Source organism: Trichosurus vulpecula, chromosome 3, assembly GCF_011100635.1.
Source record: "Trichosurus vulpecula isolate mTriVul1 chromosome 3, mTriVul1.pri, whole genome shotgun sequence".
NCBI classification, from domain to species: domain Eukaryota; kingdom Metazoa; phylum Chordata; class Mammalia; order Diprotodontia; family Phalangeridae; genus Trichosurus; species Trichosurus vulpecula.
Genome location: NC_050575.1, coordinates 136,243,229 through 136,260,641, shown reverse-complemented (window position 1 = coordinate 136,260,641; position 17,413 = coordinate 136,243,229).

Below are 17,413 nucleotides of genomic sequence, written 5' to 3'. Positions count from 1 at the left end.
GTAATTACACATTTGACTTACATCAGAACCAATATTGATATCAGTATATTCATAAACATTTACCATTAATTCTACATTTATCAGGGAAGAGCAACACACAAATATATAATTTTTAAAGATCAGTTTATGTTCTTAAAACTAGTGTTACTTTTTTTTTAAAGTTCAATTGGGCAACTGTTGATACAGATTTAAGGAAAGACAATCTTGCATTAGAATTTTTGTTTGTTTTCTGTTCATTTTAGAAGATATGTTTTAAAAGAAAGGCAGGCTGCAGTTTAAAAATCGGGAGCTGTTCAGAAAAGGAAAGTTGCAGAGTGTCAAGTCTGGACAGCTAGAAGGCCATCCTAAGATCAAAGGAAGAAAAGTAGGAGGAAAGAATTACAATCAGGTATGCATAGAAGGAAGCTCCTTGAAAGCAAGGAATCTCATTCTTTGGATTTGTATCCCCAGAGCCCAGCATAGTGCCTGGCAAATAGTAAGTGCTTAACAAATGCTTGTGGATAAATTTATTATAATTCACTCATTTTGCTGATCAATTTTCTTTTAAGTCATGTAACAAAAATCCAGCACACTCTCAAATGAATGTGCCACAATCCTTGGAAAGAATTGAGTAAAATGGTATAAATATTGTTAGGATATAATTAGGGCCACCTTATACGTGAATAGCTTTCCATTTGATAAGGGAAAGGGCATAACAGCTGCATGCTTTACAAATTAGTACCAAGCTTGTCCTTTAAGTTGCTTTTTGCACCAAGAAATCAAATTAATTTATGTAGTCAATAGACGATAAGCACAGTGAGGTTTTGTATTCTCTTCACCTCTGTCAATTAGACTGTACAGATATGGAGATGGAGATGTAACTTGTTTCTTTTGTATACCTTCATCAAGGATATTATTGTTATTATTCTCATAAATTTTATAAAAATAGGAAAAGTAGGCACATGGGTCAATATTTATATTTTATTTGCTTTGCTTTTTTTTTGATAAAAATGTTCAAGATTTCCCCCAAACCTTTAGTATTTCACCTCTTTAAGGTATCTTGAGAGTCTGTCCCTTGGGGCCTTCAAAATTGTGTTACCCCTAGTAGAGGTTTTCAATATATGTGCATATGGATACATGTATATAGTTTAAACCAGTTGTACTTTCTGTCTAAGTTTTTAGTGTCACTTGCTCTTCATTTAGTGCATTGGAGACTGTGATATTAGAGTTCAAATATGATGATTTCACTGACATTTTTTGGGGGGGGAATCCTTTTTAAAAATAGAAACTCTTACAGATCTTTTCAATTTTTGTCTGTTTATTATTTCAGTTTCATCCTTAAATGCCCTTGGCATGACTTTGCTTAGTTGGCCTCCTACTAAGCTCTCTGCAAACTTGTTTTTTACATTCTACAGTTTTATAGGATTTTATTGACTGTAATCACACAGTATCACATTCTTAGAACTAGAATGGACCATCTATTTATCTTTTTATATCTTTTTTTTTTACAAATAAAGACTTCTAGCATATCTCTCCATGATATTGTACAAATAAATATAGATTCTAAATTGGTGTCGTCCTTGACTGCTTTATGTCTCCACTTGGCAGAGAGATTAAGTATTCGCAGGCTGAGGTATTCCCTAGGCTCCTTTGGCCTTCTTATTATAGTGATTGATTTACATTGGTCACATTTCCTTACAAAATAGTGACGTAATTTGTATCTCTCTTAATCCATTTCCTGTTTTTCAGCAACAGCACTTTGCTTTGATTGATTGCTTTGCCATCCAGTGATTGAGGTAACATTAAAGATACCTCAATTAGGCACCATTATCTTCTTATTCTTATCCTTTTTTCTAATTTGGTATTGATTTTGATGTTTACTCTAACAAAATGGGGGTCTGTATAAAAATGGCTGATTTGTATATTATGCCCTGTCAGGAACTAGTCATTTCCTGCTTGCTGAATTTATTTCCTACTGAATTATAACCAATTTTTAAAATATCATTTGGTGCTTTCTGTGTCCATCACCTCCCAATTTTCTCCTTGAAGAAAGTATTCACTGGAAATGGTGTCCCAAGATTCTTAGTGCAGTTTTAAGCTTTAATGGATCAAACCTTTACCAAGACTTTTCAAAAATCCTATATATTGGTGGGAGGTTTCTACATATCTACAAGCCATTGAACTCTCCCATTTTTTACTCCTGAGCCATGCTTTCCAATATGTTTTTCATTATCCCCTCCTGTGTCCCCCTGTACTTTGAAATCATTGAGTATTAAAGAGCATATTGATTTGATTTCCTTGGGTTTTATCAAGTTCTTCATAAAAATTTTCTATTTCCCTTTCCTCAGCAACAGATGTCGGCACATGAGCTACAATTATTTTCATAGTGGTCTTTTTGCAAATTTATTGTATCCCATGAAATTCTGTTTCTTGTTGCTTTTGGACACTCAATAATATCAACTCAAACAAGTCCTTTATTTCCTGTCCAGAGAAAACCTGTGAGCCGTCCTTCCATGTAGTTGTAATTTCTTTTTGTATTGACAATGTCAAGATTGTTATGATTCAGCTCCTCCATTAGTATACCCAACTTATTTGACCACTGGACAAGGATCTCATTTTAGAATATCAACAGATAAGTTAATGTTTATAGTTGGTCTAAAAACCATGTGATTTTTAGCATCCTTTGCCATCTTTTCTTCAAGTCTGCCACTTATAAAAGTAGAAGTGGGTCTTAATAGAATGAATTCTATTTTACATTTTTCTTTGTTGTAGTAGGTGCCATATGTGTTGTCCCCATGCCAATTAGGCTAGTTTTTCCTTAAAAGGTATTGAAAGCATTTTCAAAACTTAATTAGTTTAGGAGACTAAAGGCCTTGATTAGTTTAGGGGCCCACTTCTTGGTCACCTGAGTAAAAAGCAGCCAAGAGGAGCTTTGAGTACTCTTTGATGCTTGTTGGAGCTTTGCTTAGCTGAAGCAACTTGGGGTGTCCTCAATGTATATCCTTGCTGAATATTCATCTCCTGATATGGCTAAGTAAATCCCTTTTTGTTAGCTGTTGAATGACCTACTAGGATCTCATTTTGCTCCAGTATAAATCCTAAATTAGCAGAGGACTGGCCAAGTTCAGGCCTAGTCTAGAACACCCTGGTAAACGAATTAATCACCAAGTGGTCAGCCTATTAATATAAGCCTTTTTATACTTAGCTAGTCTAGTATTCATAAAAGTAGACAAAGTCTATTACTTGGGTCATACTTGAAATCTTCTCACAATGTTGGAATCTATCACAGACTGCATTCCTTTGGCAAAACCTTAAAAAATCCAGGGTCACATCCAGATCTCAATCATATCCACTTTAATGAAGCATTAGAGTTAGATTCCAATGGGGAATAGTAAGCCATTCATTAATAAAACAAGCACTTTTTAAGTACCTATAATATGCCAAGCAGTCTGTCAACCAGTCATTCAACACATAAGTAAACATTTACTATGTATGAGCACTGTACTAAGCCCTGGGAATACAAATACAAGCAGAAAGAAACACAGTCCTGGTCCTCAAGGAGCTTACATTCTAATAGGGGAAAACAACATACACACACACACACAACTGAAGAGGGGAATAGGTGGTAGTGGGGGGAGGGGAAGATGCCTGGTTATGAGTGAGGAGGAGAGTGAGGAAGTGAAAATGACTCCTAGGTTGAGAACCTGCATGACTGGAAGGATGACGGTGCCCTTAGAGAAGATGGTTGGTTGGTTGTTGTCCTTCCTTCTCAAAGAGGACCAAAATGACACCACTATGTTAGAGTCAAGTTACAGTATATCTGATTGTGGCCGATCAGACCAATGCGAGTTCAGAATGCTCTACCACAGGTCGGGTAAAATAGTCCATGTGAACATTTGGGGTGGATTCTCCAAATTTGTACATCTTATGTTTCTTTTGAGCTCCTTCAATTCTGCTTTACTCGTAGAGCACAGCACCTTCTCTGATGAGGGCACACCATGCTGGGTAGTCCTGTCTCAGGGTCTCCCGTGTCACACAATCAATTCCAAAGTTCTTAAGGATACCTTGAGAGTATCCTTGTATCAATTTTTCTGACCACCGTGTGAGCGTTTGACCTATGTGAGTTCTCCATAAAATAGTCTTTTTGGCAAAGTGTATTTTTGGCATTCAAACAACATAACCAGCCCATTGGAGCCGCACCCTCTGCAGTAGAGTTTAAATGCTTGGCTGTTTAGTTCGAGAAAAAACCTCAGTGTCTGGTAACTTATTCTGTCAGGTGATCTTTAGAATCTTCCTAAGACAATTCAAATGGAAGTGATTCAGCCATGTTGTCAAATACCTTCAATGAGGATGAACACTTCAATGCTGCAAAAGGGAAAACAGTAAAAAAAAAAAAAGTCCCACCTTAATTACCAATACACATTCCTCTGCACTTTCTGAAGCCACACTGGCTCTCAGGTAGATGACCATCTTCCAGGTGAAGGATTAGCCTATTAAGGAGAATTCTAGCAAGAATTTTGCCAGCAAAGACTAAGAGAGAGACCCTCCCCCACCACCCCAACCCCCCACAATTGTTGCAGGGCAATCTATTTGCTTTACCTTTATAGAGATGGACAGTGGAGGCATCCTTGAACTTCTGAGGGATAATCTCCTCTTGCCATATGACCTGGAAATTTTCAGTCAGCTTTTGTAAGAGCAATGGACCTGCCACCTCATAAATCTCAGCTGAAATAGAATCAGCACCAAGTGCTTTGCCACACAAAAGGAGCCTAATGACATTCAAAACCTCTTCTTCGGTTGGAACTTCAGCTAGGGAGGGATTGACTTCAACCTCAGGAAAATGGTCAGTGGCTTCAGCATTGATTGTTGATGGTCTGTTGAGAATATTATGGAAGTGTTCAGCCCATCTCTCTAGGACCATGTCCTTATCACTAATCAATGTGGCTCCATCAGCACTGAGTAGTTGAGATACCCCACAGGTCTGTGGCCCATAAATAGCCTTCAGGGAATCATAAAAGCCCTTAGGATTGTTACTATTGGCATAAAACTGAATTGCATCTGCCTTCTTACTGAGCCAAGAATCCTCCATCTCTCTAAGCTTTGCTTGTACTTTACTTTTCATAGAATTAAATGCTGCCTTCTTAGAGATGGATGAACTATCCTGTTGGTAAACCCTGTGGAGTTCTCATTTTTCATTTAGCAGCTTCTAAATTTCCCCATCATTTTTGTCCAATCAGTCTTGATGTTTGTGGGTGTTCTGTCCCAGATGAGCAAATTCAATGCTGTATACCGAAGCTCTGCAAGCTGCCCACTCCTTTTCTGCTCTACTGTTGCCAACTGTGTGCAGGGTTGTGACTACAGCTCCCAGTGTATCCTCACCTACTACTTTGTCACTTGCCTGTCACCACAGGACTTTGAGATAGGTAAAAATGGTATGGGAGATATCTTTTGATTTGTGTGTAAACTTGACTTAAGTGAGGCAGAGTTGCATGAAGTCATTGGCCTCTGTCCTCCAGAGTCATCACAGTCCTATGGCAAGACAGAGTCAAGATGACTGGTGATGGCTCAAGATACAGTGGATGATCTTGGCATCTCTGATGCCTAACCAAGCTCTAAGTTCTCCCCACCCCCTGCTTCAGCTGCCTTCATGGCTGGATTTATTTCACAGGTTGGTTAATGATTTGATTTTTGTAATTGATGCGAAGTTGAATTGGAACAAATTGTTCTTATCTGCCCATTGCATGAGGGTTAAGTCTTCACATGCTTGGGGTAGACACCCCTTAACTCACTGATGGCTTTGAGACCCCTTGGTTATCCTCAACTTGGTTTAGCCTGGCTGCTGAAACAGTTTACCAGGGTATGGCTGCTGCACATGCTACAGCTTCTTGGAGTCACAGGTAAGAGTTAGGTGGAACACATGGACAACAAAGGTGGAAAGCGGCCCTGAAGGAGGCTTGGCAGCCCTCATACCAGAGGTACTAATCTTCCCTGAACACACCATATGCCCCCCCACCTACCCCCCCACTCCACCCAGAGAAGCAGATGAATAAAACTTGAGTTCAATAACTCTATGTAAAACATTTTTTTTTCAAATTTCGGGCCCCAAAATTAAGGTGCATCTTATACATGGGGAAATTTGGTAAACCTGTGCCCTTGCTGGTTCTTTCCTCTGCTACTCTGTTTTTAAACCTTTTCTTTCAAATTTTTGGGAAGGTGAGGTGTTGCTCTTTATATCTCTAGTGGGCAGGATTAGATGGTGAGAAATCCTACTTTTCAGAGTATCAATCCCTGAGAAAACCTTTTGAAATCCTAGTCCAAATGTCCATTGGTATGGAACTCTCTCTTCTATCGGTGGAGATCAGTATCCACAGCCTCTTGTTGGTGTGGGGGAGGGTTGAGTTGTTGAGTGTCAGAGAGTTTCAGTCTTTGAGTTTTTAAACTTCAAGTTGCTTCTGGCTTCCGGCTTTGAGAGGGAAGATGGAAGAGTCTAATCCCACTTCAGGTTGCTGAAGGAAAAGATTCTGGGAAGATGTGAGAGGAGCTGGCAGTCTCCATCATGCCCTTATCCCAGGTTTGCAATACAGGGTGTCCCTAAAGTCTGGACACATAGGAAAATTGATGGCAATGTGGAGTTATTGCATCGAGTTCACATGAATCTTGCAAAGCGCATCAACCATTGCATCACAAATGATGGAAATCATATTGAAGATGTTATTTGTTAATATTCCAATTAAATAAAATGTGGTTGAAAATTTCACTCATTTCATTTCTTGAAAATACGCATTTTTGCCTGTGTCCAGACTTTAGGAACACCCTGTAGTGGGGAATGCAGGGAACTTCCCCTTGAGTGAGATCTAGGGCTTTCATGGTTGAGCTGAGTTACCTTGCTCCCAATGAAAAAGCTCCTCCACTCTGTATCATCTGGTATATATTCTCCTATGTACACCTCTGTTTTCTGTTTTGCTACCAATTTGAGTATATGGGGTTTCTTTTTTTATTTCTTTTTTAAATAGTATTTTATTTTTTCCAATTACATGAAAAAAATAGTTTTCCACATTTACTTTTCACATAATTTTGAGTTCCAAATTTTTCTCCCCCTTCCCTCTCTTTTTTCCTCCTTCCCTCCCCAAGATAGCAAGCGATCTAAGTTATACATGTGCAATCACGTTAAACATATTTCCACATTAGTCATATTGCGAAAGAAGAAACAGGAGAAAAGGAGAAAAACATGAGAAAACCAACAACAAAAACCAAAAAAAAGAAAACAGTATCCTTTGATCTCCATAGTTCTTTCTCTGGATGTGGTTAGGATTTTCCATCATAAGTCTTTTGGAATTGTCTTGAATCATTTTATTTCTGAGAATAGCTAAGTCTATCATAGCTGATCATTGAACAATGTTGCTGTTACTGCATATAATGGTCTCCTGTTTCTGCTCACTTCACTCAGCATCAATTCATGTAAGTCTTTCAGGTTTTTCTGAAATCTACCTGCTCAGCATTTCTTATAGAACAATAGTATTTCATTAAATTCCTATATGACAACCTGTTCAGCCATTCCCCAACTGATGGGCATTCTCTCAATTTCCAATTCTCTGCTACCACAAAAAGAAGAGAGAAGATTTTTTTTGTACATGTAGGTCCTTTTCAAATTTTTTATGATCTCTTTGGGATACAGACTTAGTAATGGCATCGATGGATCAAAGGGTATGAACAGTTTGATTGCCCTTTGGGCATAGTTCCAAATTGCTCTCCTGAATGGTTGGATCAGTTTACAACCCATCAACAATGTATTAGTGTCCTTTTCCCACATCTTCTCCAACCTTTATCATTTTCCTTTTCTGTATATTAGCCAATCTGATAGGTATGAGGCGGTACCTCAGAGTTGTTTTAATTAGCATTTCTCTAATCAAGATTTAGAACATTTTTTCATATGACTATAGATAGCTTTAATTTCTTCATCTGAAAGCTGCCTGTTCCTATCCTTTGACCATTTATCAATTGGGAAATGTATTTCCTCCTGATCTTGGTTGCATTGGTTTTGTCTGTCTAAAATTTTTAAAATTTAATGTAAACCAAGTTATCCAGATAAATGAGTTTTCTTGGCTAGATGCTATATTCATCATGGAACTGGTATTTGGTGGGAAAGTGGTCAAACCTTGGATATAAAGTTTTGGGTCCTACTTCCCCCCAATAGTGACACAGTGATCAGAAATTAGATTGAGGCTGATCACATCCCCTAGACTAACACTATTGAAGAGACCAGAAAGATATAATTTTGGCCCAGTACCCTATCTCCCTGAGAGCAGAGTAGCCTCTGGCCTCAACTTCCTGCTTCAACTCCCAGCAGGAATTAAAGTTTCCCTTGGATTCGGGTGGGGATGGATGGATAAGAGGCTAGAGATGTCTATTCTGCCTCCCTTCCATCCACACAAAGAGACTCCCATGCTGAGGGAACAGCCCTTGAAACACTTGGTTCTCACCACATTTTTTCAATAAGGGACAGGTAAAGAACCTTGTACATAGCTCTGACCATATCATTCTTCTGCCTAAAAAACCTTTGATGGCTTTTTATTATTTATAGAATAAAATACAAAATTCTTACCCTGGAAGTCATGGTCCCCAATCTAGCTTCAGCCCGCCTTTCTAATCTCATGTATCATGATTTCCTTTCACACATTGTACACTCTAGCCACACTAGACTTCTAGCTGTTCACCAACTACGTTTTGCTCTCTCCTGCTCTGTGCATTTATCCTCTACCCCTGGAACACACTTTATTCATTGTTGGCTTTTGGAATCTTTCTCTTTTCTTCTAGCAAGACTTAGCTCTGGGGTCAGATCAATTCAATTCCACAAACATTTATTAAATACCCACTATACGCAAGGCATTCAGCCAGGTGCTAGGGATAAAAAGACAGAAATTAAATAGTCTCTGACCCTCAGGAGCTTACATTCTTCTAATGTATTCAGGTGTACATATACTCAGATCAGAAATCTATGCTCAGAACAATAAACATCAAATGCATATAAAGTAATGGAAATGAAGCCTTAAGAAAGTGATCTTTCAATTCAAATTTTTGTATACAATCTTAGACAATTTTTCCTTTTGCTCCTTGTTACAGTCTATCTTATATAATACTTATATGTGGAATCTTCTCTCTCTGGTAGAAAAGCACATTTAGGGCAGAGATATGTCATTTGTTCATCCTCCTTGCTGAAAACATGCCTCAGAAGTAGTAAATGCTTAATGTTTAATTTGTGGTTGAATCCTAAGTCCATCAAGGACTTTTGTATTCTAACTCCTGTGACACCCACTTCCTGGAACTTCTAGGGATAGAGCCCTCTTCTCCCTGTATAGGACATAGGCATAAGCAGACTAGCAGAGGGCCTTGGAAATCAGTGAAAAGCTCAGCTATATTTGAGGCAGAGTACATTCCAGGGAACATGGTATCTGTAGAATGAATATGAATATGAAAAGCTGTACAGTCTCAGCACTTTAACAGCCTTAGACAGTTCACCCCACTCATTAGGAGGAGGTCTCTCTATCTTTAACCTCAAGGAATTAGATTAGATCTCTAAGGTTCTGCTTGGCTTAAAATCAGATGAGGGAACCAGTGGTAGGTCTTGAAAAATGACATGGTTAAAGTGCAAAGTACCTTGCCCGCAAGATGAATTTTGCTCTGCCATTTATTTTGGAATGATAGTGAGATTCGTTTTGTAAAATGTACAAATTGGAGGACTGTCAAATTTCCCTTAAAAATGTAAGGGACCCAAATAAAAAGTATAGATATTGATTTTTAATGATACATTTTAACACATACAACAAATTATTAGATCAACTTCTGATTAATATAATAAGAGGCAGTGTGTTATAATGGAAAAAGTGTTGGCCTTAGAGTCAGAGGACCTAAGTGCAAATCCCATCTTGTGACCATGGCCAAGTTATTTATCTTTTCTGAGCAGCATTGTCAGATATTTGGGCCTGGATTTGAGGGCCTCCTAGTATCTTCCAGCTCTTTACAAGCTTTGTGATTTTACTGGTAAAGGGAATTCCTCTATCAATGCAGTTGGCATCTTTTTTCTGCAGTTGAATTTTGAGAGAACCCTCTAGGGCACTGAGAGATTAAGGGACTAGCCCAGGATCACAGAGTCTATATGTATCAGGGGTGGGCCTTGAGACCTCTGCCTGCTAGCCCCAAAGGCAATTCTCTAGACAATATATTATTTTTTTCAGACTTTAAGATTTTTTTATTCTTAGTTTACAACACTCAGTTCTACTTAATTTGAGTTCCAGATTTTCTTCCCCCCCCACCCCAAGATGGCATGGAATTGATATATCTTCTACATATAACTTTGCATTGAACTTATTTACACAATAGTCAAGTTGTAAAGAAGAATTATGACTAATGGAATGAATCACAAGAAAAAAGAAGCAGAACCAAAAAAAAACCAAACCCAAAAACAAAAACAAAAGAGAAAAAAAAAACAAAGGGAAAAAAAAGGCAAGCATAAAGTGTGCCTCAATCTGCATTCAGACTCCATAGTTCTTTTTCTGGATGTAGATAGTATTCTCCATCGTGAGCCCTTTGGAGTTGTCTTTGCACCTTGTATTGCTGAGAAGATCAAAGTCTATCAGGGTTAGTCATCACAGAATCCATATATCTGTGGTTGTGTATAATGTTCTCCTGGTTCTGTTCCGCTCACTCAGCATTATATTGTGTAGGTTTTTCCAGGTTATTATGAAGTCCATATCATCCCCATTTCTTATAGCACAATAGTAGTATTCCATTACCTTCATATACCACAACTTGTTCAGCCATTCCCCAATTTATGGGCATCCTCTTGATTTCCAATTCTTTGCTACTACAAAAAGAGCCATTATAAGTATTTTTGTACATATGGGTCCTTTTCCCACTTGTGTGATCTCTTTGGGATACAACCCTAGAAGTGGTATTGCTGGGTCAAAGGGTATGAACATTTTTATACCCCTTTGGGTATAGTTCCAAATTGCTCTCTGGAATGGCTGGATCCGTTCACAACTCCACCAGCAATGTAACAATGTTCCAATTTTCCCAAATCCTCTCCAGCATTTATCATTTTCCTGTTTGTCATTTTAGCCAATCTGGCAGGAGAGATGTGGTACCCAAGAGTTGTTTTGATTTGCATTTCTCTAATCAGTAGTGATTTCGAGCATTTTTTCATATGCCTATAGATATCTTTTATTTCTTCCTCTGAAAACTGCCTGTTCATATCCTTTGACCATTTCTCAATTTGGGAATGACTTGTATTCCTATAAATTTGGCTCAGTTCCCTGTATATTTTAGCAATGAGGCCTTTATCGGAGACATTAGTTGTAAAGATTTTCTCCCAATTTTCTGCTTCCCTCCTAATCTTTGTTGCATTGGCTTTTTTAATGCAAAAACATTTCAATTTAACATAATCAAAATTATCCATTTTGCATTTTGTAATGCTCTCTATCTCTTGTTGTGTCATGAATTCTTTGCTTTTCCATAAATCTGATAGGTAAACTATTCCTTGCTCTCCCAAATTGCTTATACTATCAGCCTTTATTCCTAAATCATGAACCCATTTTGACTTTATTTTGGTATATGGTGTAAGATATTGGTCTATGCCCAGTTTCTGCCCTACCATTTTCCAATTTTTTCCAGCAGTTTTTGTGAGTTCTTAGCCCAGAAACTGGATTCTTTGGTTTTATCAAAGAGTAGATTGCTATAGTCGGTGGGTACTGCGTCTTGTGTACTTATCCTATTCCACTGATCCACGATTCTGTTTCTTAGCCAGTACTTAGCGAGGCCACCTTCCCTAGCATTTCTTTTCATTAATACCCTACATATTCTAGACCTCTTGTTCTTCCAGGTGAATTTTGTTATTATTTTACCCAGCTCTGTAAAATAATTTTTTGGTAGTTCAATTGGTATGGCACTGAATAGATAGATTGATTTAGGTAAAATTATAATTTTTATTATATTAGCTCAGCCTAACCATGAGCAACGGATATTTTTCCATTTATTTAGATCTGACTTTATTCACATGAAAAGTGTTTCATAATTATGTTCATATAGGCCCTGGGTTTGTCTTGGCAGATAGACTCCCAAATATTTTATGATGTCTACAGTAACTTTGAATGGAATTTCTCTTTCTATCTCTTACTGTTGGGCTTTGTTAGTAATGTATAGGAATGCCAACAATTTATGTGGATTTATTTTATATCCCGCAACTTTGCTAAAATTGTTTATTATTTCAAGTAGTTTGTTACTGGATTCTCTAGGATTCTCTAAGTAAATCATCATATCATCTGCAAAAAGTGATAATTTAGTTTCTTCTTTGCCTAGTCTAATTCCTTCAATTTCTTTTTCTTCTTTTATTGCTACAGCTAACATTTCTAGTACCAAACTGAATAGTAGGGGTGATAATGGACATCCTCGTTTCATCCCTGGTCTCACTGGGAATGCATCTAGCTTATCCCCATTACAAATAATGCTTGTTGATGGTTTTAGGTAGATGCTATTTATAATTTTAAGGAAGGCTCCATTTATTCCTATGCTTTCTAGTGTTTTTAATATGAATGGGTGTTATACTTTGTCAAAGGCTTTCTCTGCATCTATTGAGATGTTTCTGCTAGTTTTGTTGTTGATATGATCAATTATGCTGATAGTTTTTCTAATATTGAACCAGCCTTGCATTCCTGGAATAAATCCTACCTGGTCATAGTGTATTATTCTCATGATAAGTTGCTGCAATCTTTTGCTAATATTTTATTTAAAATTTTTGCATCAATATTCATTAGAGAAATTGGTCTGTAATTTTCTTTCTCTTCCTGGTTTTGACTCTTCCTGGTTTGGGTATTAGTACCATATTTGTGTCATAAAAAGAATTTGGTAGGACTCCTTCACCTATTTTCCCAAATAGTCTATAAAGTATAGGAATTAATTGTTCTTTAAATGTTTGATAAAATTCACATGTATAACCATCTGGCCCTGGAGATTTTTTCCTAGGGAGTTCATTGATGGCTTGCTCAATTTCTTTTTCTGAGATGGGGTTATTTAGAAATTTTACTTCCTCTTCTGTTAACCTGGGAAATTTATGTTTTTGTAGATATTCATCCATATCCCTAAGGTTGTCAAATTTATGGGCATACAATTGGGCAAAATAATTCCTAATTATTGCTTTGATTTCCTCTTCATTAGATGTGAATTTACCCTTTTCATTTTTGATACTGGTAATTTGATTTTCTTCTTTCTTTTTTAAAATCAAATTGACTAAAGGTTTATCAATTTTATTGGTTTTTTCATAAAATCAGATCTTTGTTTTATTTATTGATTGAATAGTTTTCTTGGTTTTGATTTTATTAATCTCTCCTTTGATTTTCAGTATTTCCAATTTAGTATTTAATTGGGGTTTTTCCATTTCTTCTTTTTCTAGCTTTTTCAGTTGCATGCCCAATTCATTGATCTCCTTTTTCTCTATTTTTTTCATGTAAGCATTTAGAGATATATAACTTCCCCTAAGAACTGATTTTGCTGCATCCCATAAGTTTTGGTATATTGTTTCATTATTGTCACTCTCTTGAATGAAGTTATTAATTGTTTCTTTAATTTGTTCTTTGGCCCACTCATTCTATAGAATTAGATTATTTAGTTTCCAATTAATTTTTAGCTTATTTTTCCATGGTTCTTTATTACAAATAATTTTTATTGCATTGTGATCTGAAAAGTATGCTTTGACTACTTGCCTTTCTGCACTGGATTGTGAGGTTTTTATGCTCTAGTATATGGTCAATTTTTGAGTATGTGCCATGTACCACTGAGAAGAAAGTATATTCCTTTTTATCCCCATTCAGTTTTCTCCAGAGGTCTATCATATCTGCCTTTTCTAAAATTCTGTTCACCTCCCTAACTTCTTTCTTATTTATTTTGAGGTTAGATTTCTCAAGTTCAGAGAGGGGGAGGTTGAACTCTCCCATTATTATAGTTTTGCTGTCTATTTCTTCCTGTAACTCCCTTAACCTCTCCTCTAAGAACTTGCATGCCATATCACTTGTTGCATATATGTTAAACAATGATATTGCTTCATTGTTTATAGTGCCTTTTAGCAGGATGTAGTGTTCTTTCTTATCTCTTCTAATTAAATCTATCTTTACTTTTGCTTTGTCTGAGATTAGGATTGCTACACCTGCTTTTTTTACTTTAGCTGAAGCACAATATATTTTACTCCAGCCTTTTACCTTTACTCTGTGTGTATCCCCCCTGTTTCAAATGCATTTCTTGTAAACAGCATATTGTAGGATTATGGTTTTTAATCCATTCTGCTATCCACTTCCGTTTTATGGGAGAGTTCATTCCACTCACATTCACAGTTATGATTACTATCTGTGTCTTTTTCTCCATCCTATTTCCCCCCTGGTTATGCCTTTATTTCTCCCTTTCCTCTTCCATTCCTCAACAAAGTTTTGCTTTTGACCACCTCCTTCCTCAGTTTACCATCCCTCTTGATTCCCTTCCCCTATCTTACTGTTTTCCACTTGCTACTTCTTCCCTCCCTTCTGACCACCCCCTCCCCTTTTTTTCCCCTTTTCCCATCCTATTGCCTGTAGGACAAGTTAGATTTCTATACTTATCAAGGTATGTTATTCCCTTCTTGAACCAGATCTGATGACAGTAAAGCTCAAATACTGCTCTTCTCCCTCCCTTCTTTCCCTCTACTATAATGTGTTTTTGAGCCTCTTCATTTGATGTAATTTACCCTTTTCTACTACCTCCTTACCTCTTCTCCCAGAACCCTCCCTTTACATCTCTTAATTATGTTTTTTATCCTTATATCAGTTATTTTATACAGACATCCACAGTCTATGTGTGTCCCTTTCAATTGTCATAACTATAAGATGATATAATCCAATCTTATTTTTTAAGGACTTGATTTTGTTAGTCTTTTTTTTTTCTATTTTTTCTTTTATCTCCCTAATTTGGTTTCTAAAATCCTCCTTTAGCTCTTCCAGTAATGCTTTTTGGGCTTGAGACCAGTTCACATTCCCTTTTGAGGTATCAGATGTGGGTATAGTGTCAATGCTATCCTTTTCCAAGTTGGTATTTTGATCATGCCTGTCTCCATAAAAAGAATCAATGGTCTTCAGTTTTTTCATGTTCTTCTTCATGTTGGTTAGCTTTTTCCTGGCTTTACAGTGAATTTCTGCTTTTGGCGCTCAGGGCTCTCTGTCCCAGGTTTCTTGTTCTGGAGATTGTGAGTCTAGTTACTGGCTTTGTGTAGTATAGCCTTCAGTTTCCTGATGTGTGGGGGATGGGTCTGGCTGCCTGAAATCTCCTCTTCCCCTGGGGCTGCTCTCCAGCACTGTTGCTCTTCAGCAATGGTCTCAGCTGTTTGTTGTCTGTGCTGTTGTCTGCCTCTTCCCCTGGGAGTGCAAGGGTACTTCTGGGCTCCTGGTATTGACCCCTGCTGGCTCTGTCTCTCTGGGACTCAGGAACTCCCACTGTTTGGCCACTGAAGCCCCACTTCTGTCTCCACTATTCCAGCGTTTTTTCCCCAAGGAATTCTCTGGGTAGTGATGGGGGGAGGGATTAGAGCTATTTACCTGGCCATTATGTCTCCCGGAGGTTCAAGAAGACACATTTCTAACCTTTGGGCTGCAAGCCTCAGGAGTTGATGTCTCACGGCTAGTGGCACTGCACTACTGCCTCTCATCGCTTCCACACACTCCTGTCCTGTGTTTGGAGGCCTGGGGATCTCTGCCAGTTTCAGGCACCCAGCTTTCTCCCAGCCTCTCTAGCCACTATATTATGGAGGCCCTCTGGTGCTACGTCTGATAATGTTGCAATTTATAATGCATAATTTATACATCTTTTTATATTTTGCAAGGGTTTTACAATCAGATTAGCTATTTCAAGAAATAATTTTGAGGAAAGTTGGTATTATGTCCTGAAGAGATGAAGAAAGTATTTCCTCTTTCAGACAACCTATTTCTTATGTGATAAGAATTGCTAAAGAGGAAGCAATCAAGCCAATCTATTTGTTCTATTCATCCAGAAAATAGGTACTTCCTGAATTATAAAAACAAATTTGTATTCTTTTGTTAAAGGTCTCATTCAAATATGAGAATTGCACCACTATTGATTCTGTGTGATGATTTCTCCTCCTTTTTGGGAGGCATCCGAGTACAGGTCTGGGAATTTTACCACAAAACCAAACTTTATACTACCAATTTCATACTGCAAAAAACCTGGTTTATGTTATTTTAAAAAGGTTGCATTTCCCTCCAACACTTAAAAGCTAAAGGCTCAAAACTCAGTAGTGTCCTCTAGAAATTTGAAGGATTGGGGGCCAGAGCCAAGATGGCAGCTGGAAAGCAGAGACTTGCTTGAGCTCTCCCCCAAATCCCTCCAAACACTGAAAACATGTCTCTGAACAAATTCTAGACCTACGGAACCCACGAAATAGCAGAGGGAAACAGGTCTCCAGCCCAGGAGAGCCTGAATGGTCACTGGGAAGAGTCTATAGCACAGTGCTGGGAGTGGAGCGCAGCCCAGCGTGGGCTTTGCCCGTACAAATCAGACCGAGAGTCAGCCAGCTGGAACAGGCCTTAGGGCCATGAATCTTTAAGGTGTGGCAGTTACCAGACTTCTCAATCCAATGCCAAAGAGCAGGTTAGTGGGAAACTGCGGGATCGAGTTTAGAGGGGTCCGGCCCCATCCCTGGGGGTGGTGGAGGTGCAGTGGTGCAGTGGTGGCCATAGCAGCAGCAGGAGCCTCCTGAGGCTGCCTCTAGAGCTCCAGCGTCAGCTGCTTCCTGAGTCCCTGGCTCACATGGTGGGAGGAATCTAGCAGTGGATCAGAGCAGGAGTACAAGGAGCACTTTGTGGGCACAGAGGCAGTTTCTCTTGCTGTGCCCTGCTTGGATCTGTATTGTGGTCCTGGTTGGCAGTTCTTGGGGGAGGAGGAGCACTGCTGTGACAGAGCCTGGGGTGACAGTGGAGTAGAAGTAGCTCTGAAAACAGCAGCACAGCCCCTAAAGCTTGGGACAAAGTACTCTACTCTACATGCAGTCATACCATGAAAAAAAGCTCAAGGTTTCAGGTAGCTGGCTGGGAGCATGAACAGGCAGCAAAAATGAACTCAGCCTCAAACTCAACTCTAGATTTCTTTTTTGGTGACAAAATCAAAACATATAGCCAGAAGAAATCAACAAAGTCAAAGAGCTTACATCAAAAGCCTCCAAGAAAAACATGAATTGGTCTCAGACCATGGAAGAGCTCAAAAAGGATTTGGAAAAGCAAGTTAGAGAAGTAGAGGAAAAATTGGGAAAAGAAATGAGAGTGATGCAAGAAAACCATGAAAAACAAGTCAATGATTTGCTAAAGGAGACCCAAAAAATACCGAAGAAAATAACACCTTAAAGAATAGACTA